Consider the following 18,594-nt stretch of genomic DNA (forward strand, 5'->3'; position numbering starts at 1 on the left):
GTTTACAGTCACTATTCCTGTTCCCCGAATGCTTGTGGTATGAAACTTGCTTCATTTGATGACATATTTTATACTTACCATTGCGTCTGAATACTAAATACTTCACTGGCTTTGAGAAAATTATCAGGCACTTTGAGAAATGCCTGTCCACACAAATGTCACCCACGATCACCCTGGGTTTTATCTGGGCCTGAGAACTTCTACATGAAATTCTCGTCCAGAGCAGTGATTTGCTTTGCACTGTTTGGCGCTTTTCTGGAAGCAGCGGTGCTGCAGTTCTGTGGTGGGAGAGGAAGGTGGGGAGAGGAGAAAACCAGCATTTTCAATAAGGGGCCATCTGCGAAGCAGACCTGTGCGTGAGGCAGTACTGAGCAGGTCCATCGTGGTCAGTCCACACCACAGAGGCCTGATGCCTGCAAAACAGCCTGGGGAGGCTCTGGTGTCCAAGTAAACACGCTTAAAAATGACTCAAAGCTAGAACACCTTTGACTCTGTTCCTGATCCAACTCTTCAGTTTTGCAAGGTGTTCAAAAGTTATGAACGTGGATAGGGATCTTAGTGTTTGAAATATTAAGTATTTTTACGGAAATGTGTTTCATGCCTTGGAGATTTAAATATTTTTTTAACTTCACAAGTCAAAGTAAAAACTTTCCATCTCACCTCAAATAACGAGAATCGATGAATGGTCACCGTGGCGACTGGTCCAGCTTGAAGCTTTTGAAAACTCCTTCATCAGGATTCTCTAAGCCTCACGGCTAGGATGCGCCAACAAGATTAAACCACAGTGTGTTTCTTCTCTTTCAAGTGTCCAAGCATAACTTTGAGTAGCCTGAAACTGTATAGAGCAATAAAAGTTTCAATAGAAACACTAGTTTTTAAAAATAATTCCTCTTTGTGCTCCAGGAGTCCAACAATGCAATTCAGGTGAACTACTCCATGTTAACTCTGCGTTGGCAGCTGAAGTCTGAAATGAGGACAAACGGATGAAAATGCACTTGAAGAGTTGTATGTATTCTGCATGACTGAGATCTAGTGTGTCATAAGGAGGGTAATTAATTCATACAAAACAGGAATAAATGGATACTGTAAAAGGTAGAGGCATGGACGCAAAAGGAAGAATCACTCAACAGTTTTAAGAAGTCATCAACGTAGAACTCTCTCATACGGGCTAGAGACAGTTACGAAGACACCCAGAATCCTGGAAATGAGCACTTCCTGTCCCTTTTCGAGCAGTGGGTGCTTTCGAATGGTTTCTGATGTTTTTGAACATGAACCTGCTCCTGTGGCCACCCCTCCGATGCTGTCAAAGTGGCATCCAGCCACAGCAGGGGCTCTCAGGAGCCACTGGAGAGCCAGGCACTCAGCAGGAAGGTGGCCGTGCAGACACACCAGTGCTGAAAGGCAGAGCAAGAGTGTTGACACAACAGAAAATCATCCCCACCGGTGAGTGATGGTGTCCTTGTGCAAAGGACTGTGTCCTCCCTAGTGTGACTGTGAGCAGGTGGAGGTGGGCATTGGCCCATAGGTCTTTTGGTCTACCTCCCCACACTTCCACTCTGGGCCCGGCAGCGCACCCCAACACATCCCCAGACCTCTCTGCCTTTGCTAATGTCCAAGACTCTCCCTGTGCTGTGCCAGCTTTTCCTACAGGCTGTCTCACACCAAGTCAAACCCCATAAAGGACATTGCCATAGAGACTATGGACAAAAAAAACTCTTCCTTAAGAAATCGCTTGCCAGTTTTTTGTGTGGCACTCAACTTCATACACTCCTTCTCCCTGAAAGTGAAAAGAAAGTACAAACTCCAAGTGTTTTTGTTTGCTTGCTTGCTTTTTGCTATTGCAGTTAACAAAAATATTGAAAACTTTATGACTCAAGAGACAGAGTTAGTTTGGAGAAATATCAAAATATGAAGCCCAGAAAGTCCTGGAGGTGGTCAAGTCAGGTGCCAACTCCCCTAGAGCAGAAACTTTCCCCTCCTGGGGTTCACTGGATCCAGCCAGAGATTGGGGATGGGGGCTGGGTCACCTTTCCCGACCGCCTTCCATACTGAACCCTAGTCTGTACCCTGCTGGTTCAATTAATGATTTTATTTATCTATTTTCTCAATGATATTTGAACAATTCATCAATGAACGGGTGAAGTTGGAGGGTCAGGGCTGGACTTGGCTCTGCTCTCTTCCCACAGAGCTTCTGGCCCCCAGAGTCCTCTTTTGCTTCTGTTCCATAATTTCCTTCATGTTCATTTCCTCTCTTGTTTTAGGCCCTTGAGAAAGAGAAAATTATTTCCAAAGTCCTATCCAAATTTTCAAACTTGGATTCTTTTGTTGGTTAACTTCCCATTTGCACTGATAATTCATTTCCCTGATTATCCTTCATAGTTCTCTGTGAGCCAAGCTAACTGCATCATTAATTTCTCCATCAATCTGACTCAATTACTTGAGTTCTTCGTTGATGTTTAAGTGTTTCGAGAATGTCACAATTGGATGGAAAGGGGTAGCATGATTTAAGAAGAGTCATTTGGACTTCATTTATAATCCGAAATCATCTGGTCCGTGTGACCCAGGTCTCTGCTGTGCTCCCTTGTGGGGAACATTGAACTAGAAGGTTAAATGGGCTTGTTCTAAATTTACAATTGATTGGGAAAATGTCTCTAAAGTAGAATCAAAAAATATTTTTAAAACATACACAAATCACATTTAATAGAACAATCAGACCAGTGTACAAAATGATCAGCTCACTTCCAAAACCTGAGAGTCTGACTGCTAACCAAACTGGAGAGCAGTGTTAACTTACAAAAGTCAAAGAAAATATACACTCCATGAGGTCATAATTGCAACAGGTGACATCACAGTGTCCCACGGGTTCTGGAACACAGGTGCAGGTCCAATGGCCCTAACTTCACAAGTCACATGGTTGCCTACTACCTTCCCTAGAAATATGGCTTCTGCTGAGCACCTGGTGATGCGCTCCCTCTACCAGTCATGGTCCTCAATGGCTTGGCTACATGGAGGAACCTGTAAGGTTTATCCCTACTTTGCTGTCCTTTGGCTACCCTGTTCCCAACCCGGAGCCCTTGCAGGAGACACTGGAGCCGGGAGACCCGCGACGCTGTGAGAAAGCCAAGGTGCACGGATGACATGTGTCTGCTGGACCTCATCATCCTAGACAGCCTATGACAGAGGCCAGGCGCCTGGGCCCTCCCGCAAGTGACCTTGGGTTCCACACACGCTGCTCCGCACAGTCAATGATGTAAAGTTGCCTGGGAGAGGGCATGTGCCCATTTTTTCAAAACAAGAAAAATTCTTTTAAAAACACAAACATTAACAATACTTCCTGAGTATGCGGCAGTAGGATGGAAAAATGAAAGAGAAGATACACTTGAATGTGAGTTTATGCTTTATAATGTCATTGCTGCTAGATATGAAATGCTGTACATATGCATATTAATATATTTATATTTTCATCATGCTGTTAAAATTGTAGGATACGTTGTCAATTTATTCACGTAAATATGTGTACAGATATTGACGTCACCGACAAGCTGGTTTATTCAATGATTTTAGAAAAGCTGCAGGCCTTGCAAATTCCTTAAGACAGCTCAGAAAATGTCCTGTGCTTTTCTACATTGCATTCTTCTTTTGGGAAGCAAATCTAATTGAATAGAAAGATTGCAGGTCACTCCAATTTACACGTGGAAAAAACTCTTTCCAGGTCTATTTCACTTCCTGAGATAATTTATTTCTTGAAACTGTGAATGAAGGTCAAATGAGATTGTTTCTTGGGAACACCAGAAATCCCGACGTCACACCAGGACCACGTGTACAAACAGAGGCATCTCCCCTGTGCTGCATAAAACAGGAGCCGAACACAGGCAACGTGGACGACAGAACGCAGAAACTGACTGATGTTGCATCCAAGGGTGGCCATGTGAGGGGAAAATACCTGATTTAGTCAATGCAGGCAGAATTGCACAAATATTTTAAGAGAAATTAAAAGTGTATTCTGCAATAGTGTGCCATCATTTAAAATTGCCCAGAAAAATATGTGATGTTTTCCCCTTCTTATTTCCTAATTTTCAAAAGCTTCCTAAATTTTCTGAGGGTTACAAAGTTTCCACCATTCTGCTAAGCAGAGCATGCACACCGTTGCTCGCTCACGCTTCCTTGTTCTTCAGAATCACATTAGTGTGCTTGTTGTGATGATTCACGTCCAACGCCAGGCAGGGTCAGCACCCAATATCTGCTTTTATAACAAAAGCCCCCATGCCTGCCCTGGGACAGGAGATGAAACAGAAAGTCGGGAGTAGGCATTCATGAATGTCCTGGGAATTATACTACTTTTGTTTACAGCAACTCCCAGAGATGGGGAAATGCATGCTGGAGGTAAATAATCCTGGGCTCTGAGCCCTCTGCTGACAGCAGGCGGTACCCAGCTCCCCTACCTCACCCAGGCCTCTCGCTCACAGCTCTGTGTCCTCAGAGTGCAAATCCCAGCCTGCTCTGCTCTGGCCGCAGAGTCAGGGCCTGACACTGGATTTCTTGAATATGCTGCAGCTGAACAGGACCCTTCCTGTGCAGGCCATGGGATTCAGCCCGGTCACCTCCTGTTCCCCACGAGAGATAAACTGGCCACCGGGCATCTGACTTCTGAAGACAGTGTGAGCTGGGCAAGATAACGCAAACGATCAAAAGAAAATACTTGTATCTGGGGTGGGGGGTGGCTCAGGTGGGAGAGCACCTGCTAGCATGTGCAAGGGCCTGGGTTCAACCCCCAGTGCTGGCGAAAGCACACGATAAGTACATAAGCGTGTCTCTAGCTGTATCTCAGTATGTCTGTATCTGTCTGCACCTCTATGTATCTGCATTTTCCATCTAGCTAGATATAGAGAGAGAAAAAGAGAGACAGAGAGAGATCCATCTATAGTTCTCTCTCTCTCTCTCTCTCTCTCTCTCAGGCATATATATATATATATATATATATATATGCCTGAATCTCTGTTTATATATCTATCACATACCTGTATCTATCCATACCTCTGTCTGTACCTATCTGATCTCTATATACTCATATCTGTCTATCTAGATCAATATCTGTATCTCTGTCAGTATCTCCTTATCGGTATCCATATATCTGTTTATAGGTAGATGATAGATGATAGATAGGTGTGTGTGTCAGTACCTCCATATCTCTGTGTCTCCATCTGTACCTGTCTTTACCCCTGTCTCTGGATCTCTAAACACTGTGTCTCTTTCTGTATCTGTGTCTCTATTTATCTGCATCTTTCTGCATCTCTATATCTATCTGTTCCTGCCTGTAGCTCCTTGCATCTGGATCTGCATCTCCATATACCTGTGTCTACTTGTCTGTCCACTTCTATGTGATCTCCACCTCTGCATCTACCTGGCTAACCTCCTCAGAGTGCCATGAGCAGACACCAGGTGCTGTGGTCCTCCACTTACCCTCTCCTCTCTGAGAACCTCGCTTGAGTTCTTAAGATTCATCAGATCCACTTCACCTGAGGTAAATGCTTACAGGAGTGACGGCCAAGTCCCAAGGTGCAGCTCACATTATTAACTTTTATAGATTGTTCCCACCCCGGGAGGATGTCCAAATATTTATGATGTCTTTGTTTTCTGAATCTCTAATTGAATTAGGACATAACTTCCCTCTGGTACTCTCATATACAACCTCCATCTTGCTTAACCCAGTGCTCAGGTTTATCCTTGCCCATAGTCATTCAAATACCCACTGATTCAAAGGTTCTACACACATATCAAACTCCTGGCATAAACGGAGTATTGCATGCACCTCAAGCGGTGGGTGCTCTCCCAGCAGCAACCACCCCCCATTCCTCCTGAGCAGATACTGGGTAGCAGCAGGTGTCAGTGTCAGCGAGCACCTGCTTCCTCTGGACCAACTTTCTAGGTGTGTCAAATCCTGCCCCACACTTTGGGGCTGGTCTTGCTGTCTCTGTTGTTATTTGGGGAAATATTTCCTTTTTCTGCATACTTTCTTTTCTAATTTTGCTGCAGTTCAGTCTTGCTTCTTCTGAAAGAAAACCACTATATGTTCCATTTATATCTATACTTCATGTTAGAATTTCCTACTGTCTTTTTTAAATGAACTCTTCAAGTTTTTATTCCCACAACTGACTTAATCCATCTTCACTTAAATATGTGTTACAGTCATAGGTCTCAAAAGACATCTTGGAATAGTCCCATATCGGAATATGTATACACATATATAATATATTCATTAGCTCTGGCCTATATTAACAAGCAAAGAAAAGTTCAGTGCTTTGAAATTCACATTGGTATTTCCATTTGAATTATGCAAAAACTATCAAAAAGTGTCTTATTACAACTCTGAACATAAATTAGGCCAGGAGAATAAGAAAAGTAGCTAAGATGTATTGAGTGCTTACTAAGCCCACACACAATTTCACCGAACGCCTCCATGGTTTTGTCAGTCCCTGAAGAGCCATTAAGCTCCCTTCGCTGATGGAGAAGCAGGTCGAGAGCAGAGATCCAGCGTGGCTGTGCTTCAGGATGTGAATAAGCATGGAGCCCTGACCTCAACCCCACAGTTGATTTTACACTGGGCTTCCTGCCCTACTTACAAAACAAGGGAAAAGAAGATGGGAACCAGCTCTGTTTCATCACCCAGCATCCCAGAGAGAGTTCACTATGCACCACATGTTAACGCTGGGTCACAGTCAGGAGAAAGAAACTGATAAAAGTTACAGAAAGTACAAGCTGGTGGAGGAGCAAAGGACTGCAGTGATTGGTTAGAAATATGGGTTCTAATTTAATGAGAGTCTTTAATAAGTTTACATAGGAAGTTAAAAAAAACAATAACAGCCCCAAATTAAGCACAGAATGTAGTCAAAATATCTCATTGTTAAGAAAAGATAGCATGAATCAAAGCCATGACAACGGTACCCTAATAATAAAATGGCATGTGTTATCGTTCTATCTGACCAAAATTAGATTTGAGGAAACGTCGATCTATTTAGAGGAAAATGTCCAGGAAGAGAACGAGCACATGGGTCTCCTGGCTCCCGCACATACCTGCTTCTCAACGCAACACTTAAGCTCCTAACGCACAGGCTGCAATGAGAAAACGTCTAGTCAGCTGTCTTTGAGACAGCGAGTCTTTGCCCCGCTCTTTTCCTGCAAAGTTCCGTGTTGCATTTTTAGTATTCATTGGTGACATAGCTTGATACTCTTAACCTTTACACACTAGCCCAGCTGAGAATCCTGTCCACATCAGATAAGGAAATGTGCGGTTCACAAACACCCACCTTCCCTCCTGTTCACTTCACTGGTGAAAATGCTCTCCCTCCATCTCAACCTTTGTCAGTCTTTTTAACTTCTACCTTGTAAGATGTGTGTGTTGTTATATGCACTGTCTGATGACCAGTCACTCCTGGGTTCATCTCTTTTTAGTAAGAACTTGCCAAGAGAAATAAAGAAGCCACACACATTAACTCTATCTTTTCCCCGCCATTTCACTAAGATGCAAGTTTAATGGACAAGGAATCTGTCTTCATGTGACTGGAAACAAAAAGTGTATGACATCAGCCTCCTGTGTCCAGCCCGCAGTGTTTATCTCCTCAGCTCCTGGGGGGCAAAGCTCCCCTTTTTATGTCGATTACTGAGTTCATTGGACTCATTCTGTGCCATTACAAAGAACAAAGTGTGCTTTGTACTCCCAACGTGTGCCTCTCATGGAAGGACAAGGTGTGCCATTCCTGGAATCACTGAAGTGGCTGATACGCCAAAACCGTTATAGAAGTAGAAAAAAAAACACCCAAAAGAAAGAGAAGGACCAGTCAGAGAAGAATGAAAAGCAAAAAGTTCACAACAAACGAAAAGGCCCTTATCTGATGCATCGCCCAGATCATGGATGAGAGCCAGGTGTCAATTAAACTCCTTTTCCTTATGGCTCACCCAGTGTGTGGCAGAGGAACAGATAAAGGACCAAGACAGGGAGACATGAAACGGTTTTATGTCCAGATAGCGTCAATAAATCTCTCAACTGATGTAGAAAGGATGGAGAATGACAGACACATGGATGCACGGAAGGAAACACTGCAGTGACACCCAACAGAATGAGGATACAGCTTGAAATACTGCTAAGGTTTGATCCAATCTTTAGTTCCAACAGATCACTCAAGCTTTAGTGGGGAGGAAGAGGTCAGTTTCATATTGTCAAGCCATGAGTGACCTTTACCTTGGTCTCATCGAGACGTCCAATGGCCCGAATCATTCTCCAGCATTTGCACTGCAGAGACATCAGACGCTTAAGTCAGACTTACTGACTGATCAGACGCTGAGGTGAAAGCAAAGGTGCCTCTTGGTAAACTAGATTTGAGGGTTGACAGAGGATTATGTGTCCACTGATGGGTGGACTGGGAAGGGGGTGACTCACCATGATAGAAGGGGTTGAAGAGGAGCGGTGTGAATGTCTTAGTTATACTGAGTCAAGATAAGCAGCTGCCTCAGGGCTCGTGAGGTCTGCAAATGAATGGCCCTAGTGGCAGGAGTGGTTCCAGCCAGAAATTGGAGAATATCAGAGCCCTTTCATTCCAGTAATTTTCATTACACAAGGATTCTCTGGGATTCTGGAGGAAGTCAGTCTGGAGAAAGAGTATTGGCTGTAAGTACAGCTTCTCAGTTCTATCGGTCGTATTATAGCGTACATTTCTGTTCATAACCTATGGAGAATTATATAAGAGACCACACAGGCAGAGTCTACCTGATCTTCTTGCCTGATTTGTTGATTACTTACTCTGTGCCAAATGACAATATAATGGGCTGGGAATATGAAGGAGAAATAAAACCATAGACACCTTCATGAATTTGCACACACCTATGGGAATAGAAAGCCTAAACCTACAAATAAATGCTTATTTTAATATTTTGGACAGTGTTAAAGTGTAGCTGTAGGAGACGGCAGTGTTTTGGTAGTGACCCTTTCCTATCACTTACTTCTGATGGCTCGTTAATGTTAATTCTTTCTCGTGACCCACGTTGCTTTGTGAAATCATCTTATAGGGTCACAACCAATGTTTGTGTTTTTCTCATCTTTTTTTAAAAAACCGTGGCACCTCCGATCAGAGTATCATGATAAAGCACAGCAGACTCATAAAATATCAAATGTAACCCTCACACCATGTACTGTTGAACAGAACTTTGCTTGGCAGCCTCATATGGGAATCCCTGGTGCAGCGTGCTCTGGGGTGTGTCCTGTGCCGTGTGTCATTTCTGGTTTCGGATGGGAAGCTTCCGAAAGGCACCGGGATGAACACTTACACTGAGGAGGAGGTGGTGGGAGTTCTTCAGCCAGCTCAGCAGCCATCTTTTTGAAGAGATGACATTTGACCTGCATTGTGAGGAGGACCCAAATCTGCAGCTATTTGGGGAATGGATTGCAGACATAGGGAACACATGTGCACAGAGGCCTTGACCAAGTTAAGTTCCCTGTGTTTAAGGAGAAGAAACAAGACAGGGTGGCTGGAATGACAAGCTGGGGGAAAGAGATCGGAAGTGGAAAACACACAGTCCAGCCCTAAGTACTTTCCCTGTGTGGCCCTGCTTAGAGATTCATAGCCACAGCATCTGTGCTCTGCTGTCTCTGGCTCGGTAAACACTCCCACATAGCTGGGATTACAGGTATGAACCATCATGCTGGCTTCTGGTTGTGATGGGATCTCATTTGCTTTTGCCCAGGTTGGCCTTGAACTCTCACCCTCTCGATCTCCTACTCCTGAGTATCTGGAATTACAGACATGAGCCACTATGCCCAGTCAATTGTCTTAAAAGTCACATTACTCACTTTCAGGCCACATGAAAGTGACACAGTGGGGACACTTGAATGAGCAGCTTACGTAGCTTTTCCAGGGTCTAAATTGATGGAAGCCCTCCCTGGCGACCTTGGGATACTCAAGGACACAGTCACGGGGAGGAGTTTTTCACCATCTGAAAAAAACCTTCAAAGCAAACTAAGTCGGTCAAATCCCTGTCACCTAAGAAGCAAAACTGAGAGTTGACTGGAGGTGTGACTGGAGAGGTAGAATTCCTAATTTGCAAGTGTGAAGCCACTGAGCTCAAACCCCAAACCCATCAAAAAAAAAGAGAGAGCTAACAAATTGAGGCTTCCTTTGGTAAAGGAAATCTCCACTCTCATACGACACCCTGGTCCCCCGGCAGACTCACTGCTGAGAAATCTGACATTTCTTTGTTCTTTATATCTCTAAATACAATATCTGATTCACTTCATCAAATTTATTCCAAGGTATTTCTTGAGGCTGTTGCTTCCTTGATTCCTTTCTCAATCTGTGCATTATTAGTATGTAGAAACGCTACTGATTTCTGTATATCAATTTTGTGTCCTGCTACTTTGCTGAAAGGGTTTATGATTTCTGATAGTTTTTTGGTAGAGTTTTTGGGGTCTCTCAGGTATAGGATCATGTCATCTGCAAATACGGATAGTTTGACTTCTTCCTTCCCTATTTGAACCCCCCTTATTTCTTCTCTTGTCTTACTGCTCTGGCTAGGAATTCCAAAACTATATTGAACAGGAGTGGAGAGAGTGGACACCCTGTCTCCTTCCTGACTTTAAGGGGAAACGGTTCCAGCTGTTCTCCATTTAATATGATGTTGGATCTAGGTTTGTCATATGCAGCCTTTTATGTTGAGGAACATTCCTTCTCTTCCTAGTTTCTTCAGAGCTTTTATCATGAAAGGGTGTTGGATTTTGTAAAAGGCTTTTTCTGCATCTATTGAGAGGATCATGCGGTTTTTGTCCTTGCTTCTGTTCACATGCCATATTACGTTTATGGATTCATGTGTGCTGCACCACCCTTGCATCCTGGAATGAAGCTGACTTGGTCATGGTGTATGATCTTTTTGACATGTTGTTGAATTCTGTTTGCCAGTATTTTGTTGAGAATCTTTGCATCTATATTCATTAAAGATACTGGTCTAAAATTCTCTTGTCTTGTTGCATCTTTATTGGGTTTGGAATGAGTGTACTGCTGGCTTCATAGAATGAGTTTGATGGTGTTCCTTCCTTTCTATTTCCTGGAAAAGTTTGAGGAGTGTTGATGTTAGTTCTTTTTTAAAAGTCTGGTAGAATTCAGCCGTGAAGCTGTCGGGTCTTGGGCTCTTCTTTGTAGGGAGGTTCTTTATTTCTGCTTCAATCTCATTGATTGCTATAGATCTGTTCAGGTGGTTAATATATTTTTGGTTCAGTTTTGCTTAGTTTTATGCATCTAGAAACATCCATTTCTTCTAGCTTTTTCAGTTCACTCAAATATAAGTTTTCAAAGGTTTCTCTAATGATTGTCTGGATTTTGTTAGTATTTGTGGTTATGCCCCCTTTTTCTTCTTTGATTTTATTAATTTGGGTCTCCTCCATTTTGTGGTTGAGTTTTATTCTGCTGTAATCTTATATGATGCAGGGGGTTATTTCAATGTTCTTAAATTTCCTCACACTTGCCTCGTGTTCTAAAATATAATCTGTTTTGGAGAAAGTTCCTTGAGCTGCTGAGAAGAGTGTGTTTTTGAGTGAAATACTCTGTAAATGTCTGTTATGTCCATTTAGTTTAACATGTGGATTAATTCTGAAGTTTCTTGTTAATTTTTTTCCTGGATGACCTATCTATTGGTGACAGTGGGGTATTCAGGTTCCCACTATCACTTTGTTAGGGTCTATCTGTGCTCTTAGGTCCATTATGTACTTGGATGCCCCTATGTTTGGCACATATATGTTAAGACTTGATATTTCTTATTGATGAATTGTTCCTTTAATTGATATGAAGTGTTCTTCATTGTCTCTTCTGACTGACTTTAGTCTGAAGTCTGCTTTGTCAGATATAAATGTAACTACTCCTGCCTATTTATGGGGTCCACTTGCTTGGAAAACCTTTTATACCCTTTGATTCTAAGCAGTTTTTGTTTCTCTCAGCGAGATGAGTGTCTTGTAAGTAACATATGGTTGGGTCTTGGTTTTTGACTCAATTTGCTATTCTGTGCTCTTGATTGGGTCTTTGAGGCCATTGACATTCTGTTTTAGTATTGAGAGGTGTGTGGTGTTTCCAGTCATTTTTATTCCCCTGATGTTTACTTTCTCCTAGTCCTTGTTTAAAGACCTTGTCAATGAAAACTATAAACCACTGAAAAGAGAAATCAAAGAAGCCATCAGAAGATGGAAATACCTTCCATGCTTGTGGATTGGCAGAATCAACCTTGTGAAAATGACCATACTACCGAAAGCAATCCACATGTTAAATCCATCCCTATCAAAATCCCAATGACATTCTTCACAGAGATAGAAAAATTAATCCTAAAATACATTTGAAAACATAAAAGATTGCAAATAGCCAAATCAATTCCAAATAAGAAGTCCAGTGCTGGAGGCATCACAATTCCCAACTTCAAACTATGCTACAGAGCCATAAAACCAGCATGGTGTTAGCACAAAAACAGACAGGAAGATCAGAAGCTCCAGACATAAACCCATGCATCTACAGCCAACTGATCTCCAACAAAAGAGCCCAAAATACACAAAGGAGAAAAACAGATTCTTCTCCAAATGCTGTTGTGAAAACTGGATATCCACATGTAGAAGACTGAAACTAGAGCCCTGTCTCACACCCTGTACCAACATCCACTCAAAGTGGATAAAAGACCTTGAAACAACTCCAGGAAGCAGTGGAGATACACTGGGTCAGACAGGTATAGGGAATGAGTTCCTAAACAGAACTCCAAAGGCTCAGCATCTAAGAGAAAGAATGAACAAATGGGATTGTCTCAAACTAAAGAGCTTCTGCATAGCAAAAGAAACAGTCACCAGACAAAAGAGACAGCCCACAGAATGGAGAAAATATCAGCTACTCATCAGAGAAGGAACTAATATCCAGAATCTACAGGGACCTCAAAAAACTCAGCCTCTAATGAATCAACACCCCAATGAAGAAATGGGCACATGAATTAGACAGGGAATTCACAAAGGAAGAGGTGCAAATGGCCAGTAAATACATGAAGAAATGCTCCAATTCCCTGGTTATAAAAGAGATGCAAATTAAAACAACACTTAGATTTCATCTCATCCCAGTTAGAATGGCCAGAATCAAGGGCAAGGATGTAGAGAAACAGGAACTCATATACACCGCTGGTGGGAATGCCAATTAGTACAACCACTGTGGAAAGCAGTATGGAAATTCCTCAAAACACTGCACATAGAGCTGCCATATAATCCAGTGATTCTGCTCCTGGGCATCTACCCAAAAGAATGTAAAATAGGATACAGGAGAGACACCTGTACACCAATATTCATCACAGCACTGCTCACAACAGCTAAGCTCTAGAAAAAACCCAGATGCCCTACAACTGATGAATGGATCAATAAATGTGAATATACATGTACATATATATGTAAACTTTTCTCCATCTCAGCTTCCCAAGTAGCTGGGATTACAGGCATGCACAACCTCACCTGGCCATCTATCAATTTTGAATAAAAACAATGTCTGGTTTAAGAATGCCATTGTCTGGCAGATGCTTACACAGTGTCCCAGGCAGTGACACCATGATTCACCTCCTTGTGGAAGGGAAGACTGGGCTTCCCTGTAAGACACCTCCCATCGCCAGGCATCACACGGGCAGGATGGGGTCCGTGGAGGGCCGGGATGTTCAAATGAAAATACGAAAACCATCAGGCACAGACGCAGAGAGCGGTTAGGTCACAATTGTCCTGGGGTCTTTGGTAAATGAGAAAACTCAGTGGGGTCTGAGCTGTGGGTGAGGTTGGTGGGAGAGCCCTGCAGATAAGAAGAGTCAAGAATGTCCTGAGCAGCAGCGTGGCAGCATGGAACAAGAGAAAGTCATCGATCACAATCAGTTGCTCACTGTGTTTGGGGTGGAAAGCTCGTCCTGAAGATGGCTGCGTATCGAGAATAATACTGCTTTTATTTCATTTATCGGGTTCCTCACAGCACTCCCATGTCCCCAGGACGCACCCATCCTGACTCCCCGCTGTGCTGTGATGAAAGCCACAGTGGCACCAAATGGAGCAAATAGGAAATGTCCCCCACGTCTAGACACGCATTTCAGAAGTCCCATGACCGCGGGCTTCTCTGAAGGACGGCACCTGGACCCAGGCTCATGTGGGCTATGTGTCCCTCGACGTCCCTGGCCTGGGCCTGGGTGGGAGGCAGCCCCAGCCATGTACCAGCTGGGCTGTGGTCCCATCATCAGGACACACAGCGCCCTGTGCTGTCCTGAGGCCTCTGGGCACCTCTGCTCCACAATGTCACAGTAATTCTGGCTTCACTTTCAGATTTCACCAACTGACGTTTTTAGGATTGCCTCAGGTGGCACCGCGAAGCCCTCTGCCACTTACTGTGTGACAATGGGAATCGATTTGTCTCCCTGTTCTCAGGGCAGAGCCATTTCGGGGACTGATGCAATTATCGGATGGATATGTAGAAAACAGAGATCTCCTCCTGCCAGATTGCTTTTCTCTTTTTACTGAAGTCTGATAGCTTCATCCAGATGAAGAAAATCAAGACTCTTCTTTAAATTAGGAGACAATATTAATGGCATCTGTGGTTGACTTCATATGAGGAAAGGAAAATCAACAGGCTACTTTGTCTTATTCTTTTAAACACAAATTCCTAATTTGGATATGAAGTGTGTGTTTATTTAACTAAGAGGATGACATAAGCGATGTGTCAAGGGCAGGTTCTGGCAGAAAATAGCGACCAAAACATTGTATATAGCCCCATGCCTAGGTAACTTACGAAAATTTTATGTCTTACCTACATTTTACAGGAAATACTAGGTATCGCTTATGCAGCGTAAATACAAATTTACTTCTGAAATACAAAATAGTATTATTTAAATAAGTTTTTCTAAATTTAAAGTCTCAAACATTATCATTTCTCCAAGAAAAATGTATTCCTGGGTAAAATAATTTTGTAGAACCCCACCGTAAAAATGATGTGCACTTTGGTTATTTTCCCCTGGGTTGGTTGGGTTTATAAGAGCAATCGAACAACGGCAGTGACACTGAGCCTGTCACTTGCTAGTCTCTGGTCAGATAGAGGAAGGAACATCCCTGGCACCTCACTCTCCCCACGCACCTCACTCTCCCCACTCACCATTTAGATGGCCACCTGTGAAGCCTCCGTTACCCATGTGCCCTACTTCCCATCTTGGAATATCCTTTCTTCGAAGTACTGGGCTTTGAACTCAGGACTTTGCTCTTGCTAGGCAGGCGCATCCCCAGGTGCTTGGGAATTTTTGAGATAAGGTGTCAGGTTTTTGCCCAGGTCAGCGTGGACCACAGTCTTCCTATTTCTGCTTGCCGCATAGCTAGAATGACAGCTGTGGACCACTACACCCAAGTTTTTATGAGTTGGGATGGGCTCTCGCAGACTTTCTGTTGACAGTGGTTGAAGGACAATGTTCTCAGTCTCCAAGTTTACAGGTGAGGATGGGGAGGCAGCTTTGGGGTTGGCTTGCCTAAAGCAAATCTGGCTTGATAATGGTGTGTGAAAATCCTGTGGGTCACAGTTCAGTCTTCTCTTCCATAAGCCGTTCATCAAGCCAATTAAACAAAGGAATGAATTAATCCAGACTGGAAAACCAATGAGGTTCTAGCCAGTCAATTTCTTTTCTGGTATCTTCCAGATACTTCTTGTTTTTAAGTCCTTTCCAAAACCAATTCACAGATAAATTGTTTCTTGTTAGTGTTGTTAGTTGCATCCCTGTGACCTGGATGCTAGAGCACTGTCTTCACAGGACTTGCCCTGTCAAATGGTAGAGTACAAGAAATTCCTCTGTGCTGCCCCTTCAGACTGGGTGGGCATGCCCCTCTCTGCCTCACAGACCTGACCAGACACACAGCCACCACTTCACCCGGCCATTCCTACCTTCAGAGAGGGGGTACAGCTGGAGCACCCCTATTGCTCCAGAAATCCAGGATCCAAAATGCTCTAAACTCTGGAGCTTTCTGAGTGTGACATGACACAGTGAGTGGAAAATTCCCCCTCTGATCTTCTGTGGCGATGGTAGTCAAAGCTCAGGCTTGCAAAAAATAGTGTCTAAAATCAGTCCATATAGTGATTTGACCTGTTGCAAAATTATCACAAACACTTTACTAAAATCAACACTCAGGATTAAAAAATTAAACTCCAGAAGAGTAAATTACAGCAGCTAGGAACTAATAATACCTTTTGGGGTAATTTAGTGAGCTTTTAAAAGGGTTAGCTATTTTGATGAATAAATGACAAGTTTTCACCCTCTTTATTTTCTATTTTCTCTGTTTTTGTCATTTCAGTTTTCAACTAAAGTCAAAGACAGAACTATTATAGTATATAGTCTATCTCATGGTGACAATCAGATTAAATAAGTGACTTCAATTTTATATTCTTTACATTAAGCCACTAACAGCTCCTTAAAACACTTGCCACAAAACATGGGGAAATTAGTCAGAATGCTACAAAGACCTGTTTGGTATTTGTAAAAAATGTCATTCCCTGTGTCTGTTCAATGTTGAGTCAAACCACAGGTTAATGTAGTTTTATCCAAGTGTTTCTGGTGCTCAGGGAATTCTTTCTACTACAAAACTCAAAACTTCTGGATTTCATTTAAGTAAACACATGCAACTTTTCAAAACATGCAAGGCAGGCTCTTTAAGTGCTAGAAATAATCAGAGACCACGAACAAAGAGAAAGCTTGGGTTCAGAGTGTCAGAACCCTGGTGAGCATCATATGGGGCTTGGTGGGGTGGCGTGCCTCCAGGGGGGACAGTAGACAGTGTTGCAACCCTGGCACAGCAGTGGATTGGACCAGAGGCCCCCACAAAGAGCGACACTGGTGGATGAATGGGAAGGTGAATACACTTTGTCACAGATGGAGATGGACAGGTGCTCTCCATCTGCCCTGCCTCTGGCTGGAGAGGTAGAGTTGGAGAAAAAGAACTCAACTGTGTGCGGTGGTTTGTGTCTGTGATCCTAGCTACTCAGGAGGCAGAGGGCAAGAGGACTGAGATTCGAGGAAGGCCAGCCTTGGCAAAAAGTTCACTAGATGCTATCTCAGTTGATAAAAAGCTGGGCACAGTGGTACATTCTGCAATCCCAGCCAAGCAGAAAGCACATATAAGAGGATGGAGGTTCAGGCTTGCCCAGGCACAAACTCCAGAACCTATTTGGAAAATGCCTCAGGTAAAAAGGGTTGTGGGACATGGCTCAAGATGTACAGTGATTGCTTAGCAAGTGTAAGGCCCTAAATTTGAACCCTAATACTGCCAAATAATAAACCTCTGCATGATGCAGATCATACCATGTGGTCCCAAGAGTTCAGCACCAATGTTATAGTCCTAAATCTTCCCACGTAAAGATTTACATTTATATGACCATAGGCTATGGTTGCATTGATACCAAATAGAGCTCAGTGTAAATTCTCCCTATAGGAATTCCCACATGCAATTTCCCAGGACTACAAGTAAACATACGCAAACACATCCATAAATTCAATGCAAGTACACTGAAAATACAGAAATGCCAAGTGAAATAAGATGATTTGTACCAAGACTGATAATGCAATAAGTAAATATCCAAGTGGTGTAATTACAGACCCTGGAGCAACAGCCACAGATTCCAGGAAAGCCTGTTTCACCCAGTTGAATAAACAGAGTGAGTTTAAGTATGGTGGAAAGGCACAAGAACTTTCGAGAAAAAATGATATAGCACTTCTAGAAGTTAAAAAATGCTAACTAAGAGAAGCCAAGGAACGGGACACCAGGCAGAGAGTTAAATGAGTTAAAGTTTGTCAATTATTTAAGGACTAAGTTGTTTCAGATTCAAAACTCCAAATGTCCTCACAAATACCCAATCTACCAATGCCAGAAAGGTCCAGCACTTCAGAAATGGTGGATGCAGATGCTCGGGAGGACCTCACTCAGAGCACACAAGGACATCAGGCATTCTGCACATTTGCTTGAATTCACTAGGGCAGCAGGTCTCCAGTGTCCTCCCATGTGTGGAACTCCTTTCAAAATGCATGAGTTTACCACAATGTCCCCTTGCACATATGCAGTGTCTATGTGTCTAGGATACCTCAATATGGCTGGAAATTTTTGAAAAACACAGAAAAGTAAAACCAAAAAGACTGAAAGTTAAAGAAAATGAGGGTTTTTTTTTTTTACTGGTTAATGATTACACAAAAATAACCAAGCAATGATAAACTATTTTCTTATGTGGATACATCTGGAAAGAAATTGGGTTCTTACAGTGATACACCATTGAGTAAAAAGTAAAAAGAAAGGACTAGCTTTATTTTTAATATGTCTCTATTGTAACACCATACTATCATATTGTATATGGTGATTATCTTTTATGTCCAATTCTATTTGTGCTATCAAGGCAGGTCCATTTACTTGCAGCTCAAGAAGGGGCTCAATAACTCAAACAGGTTGTTGGAACAAGGGGAAAGATTTATTCAGTAAGCCAGCAAGACCTGAAAGATAATGGTGAAGTATCATCAGAAAAAAACAGTCTTAACTCAGCATAAGTTTCAGGC

Source organism: Castor canadensis, chromosome 14 (genome assembly GCF_047511655.1).
Source record: "Castor canadensis chromosome 14, mCasCan1.hap1v2, whole genome shotgun sequence".
NCBI classification, from domain to species: domain Eukaryota; kingdom Metazoa; phylum Chordata; class Mammalia; order Rodentia; family Castoridae; genus Castor; species Castor canadensis.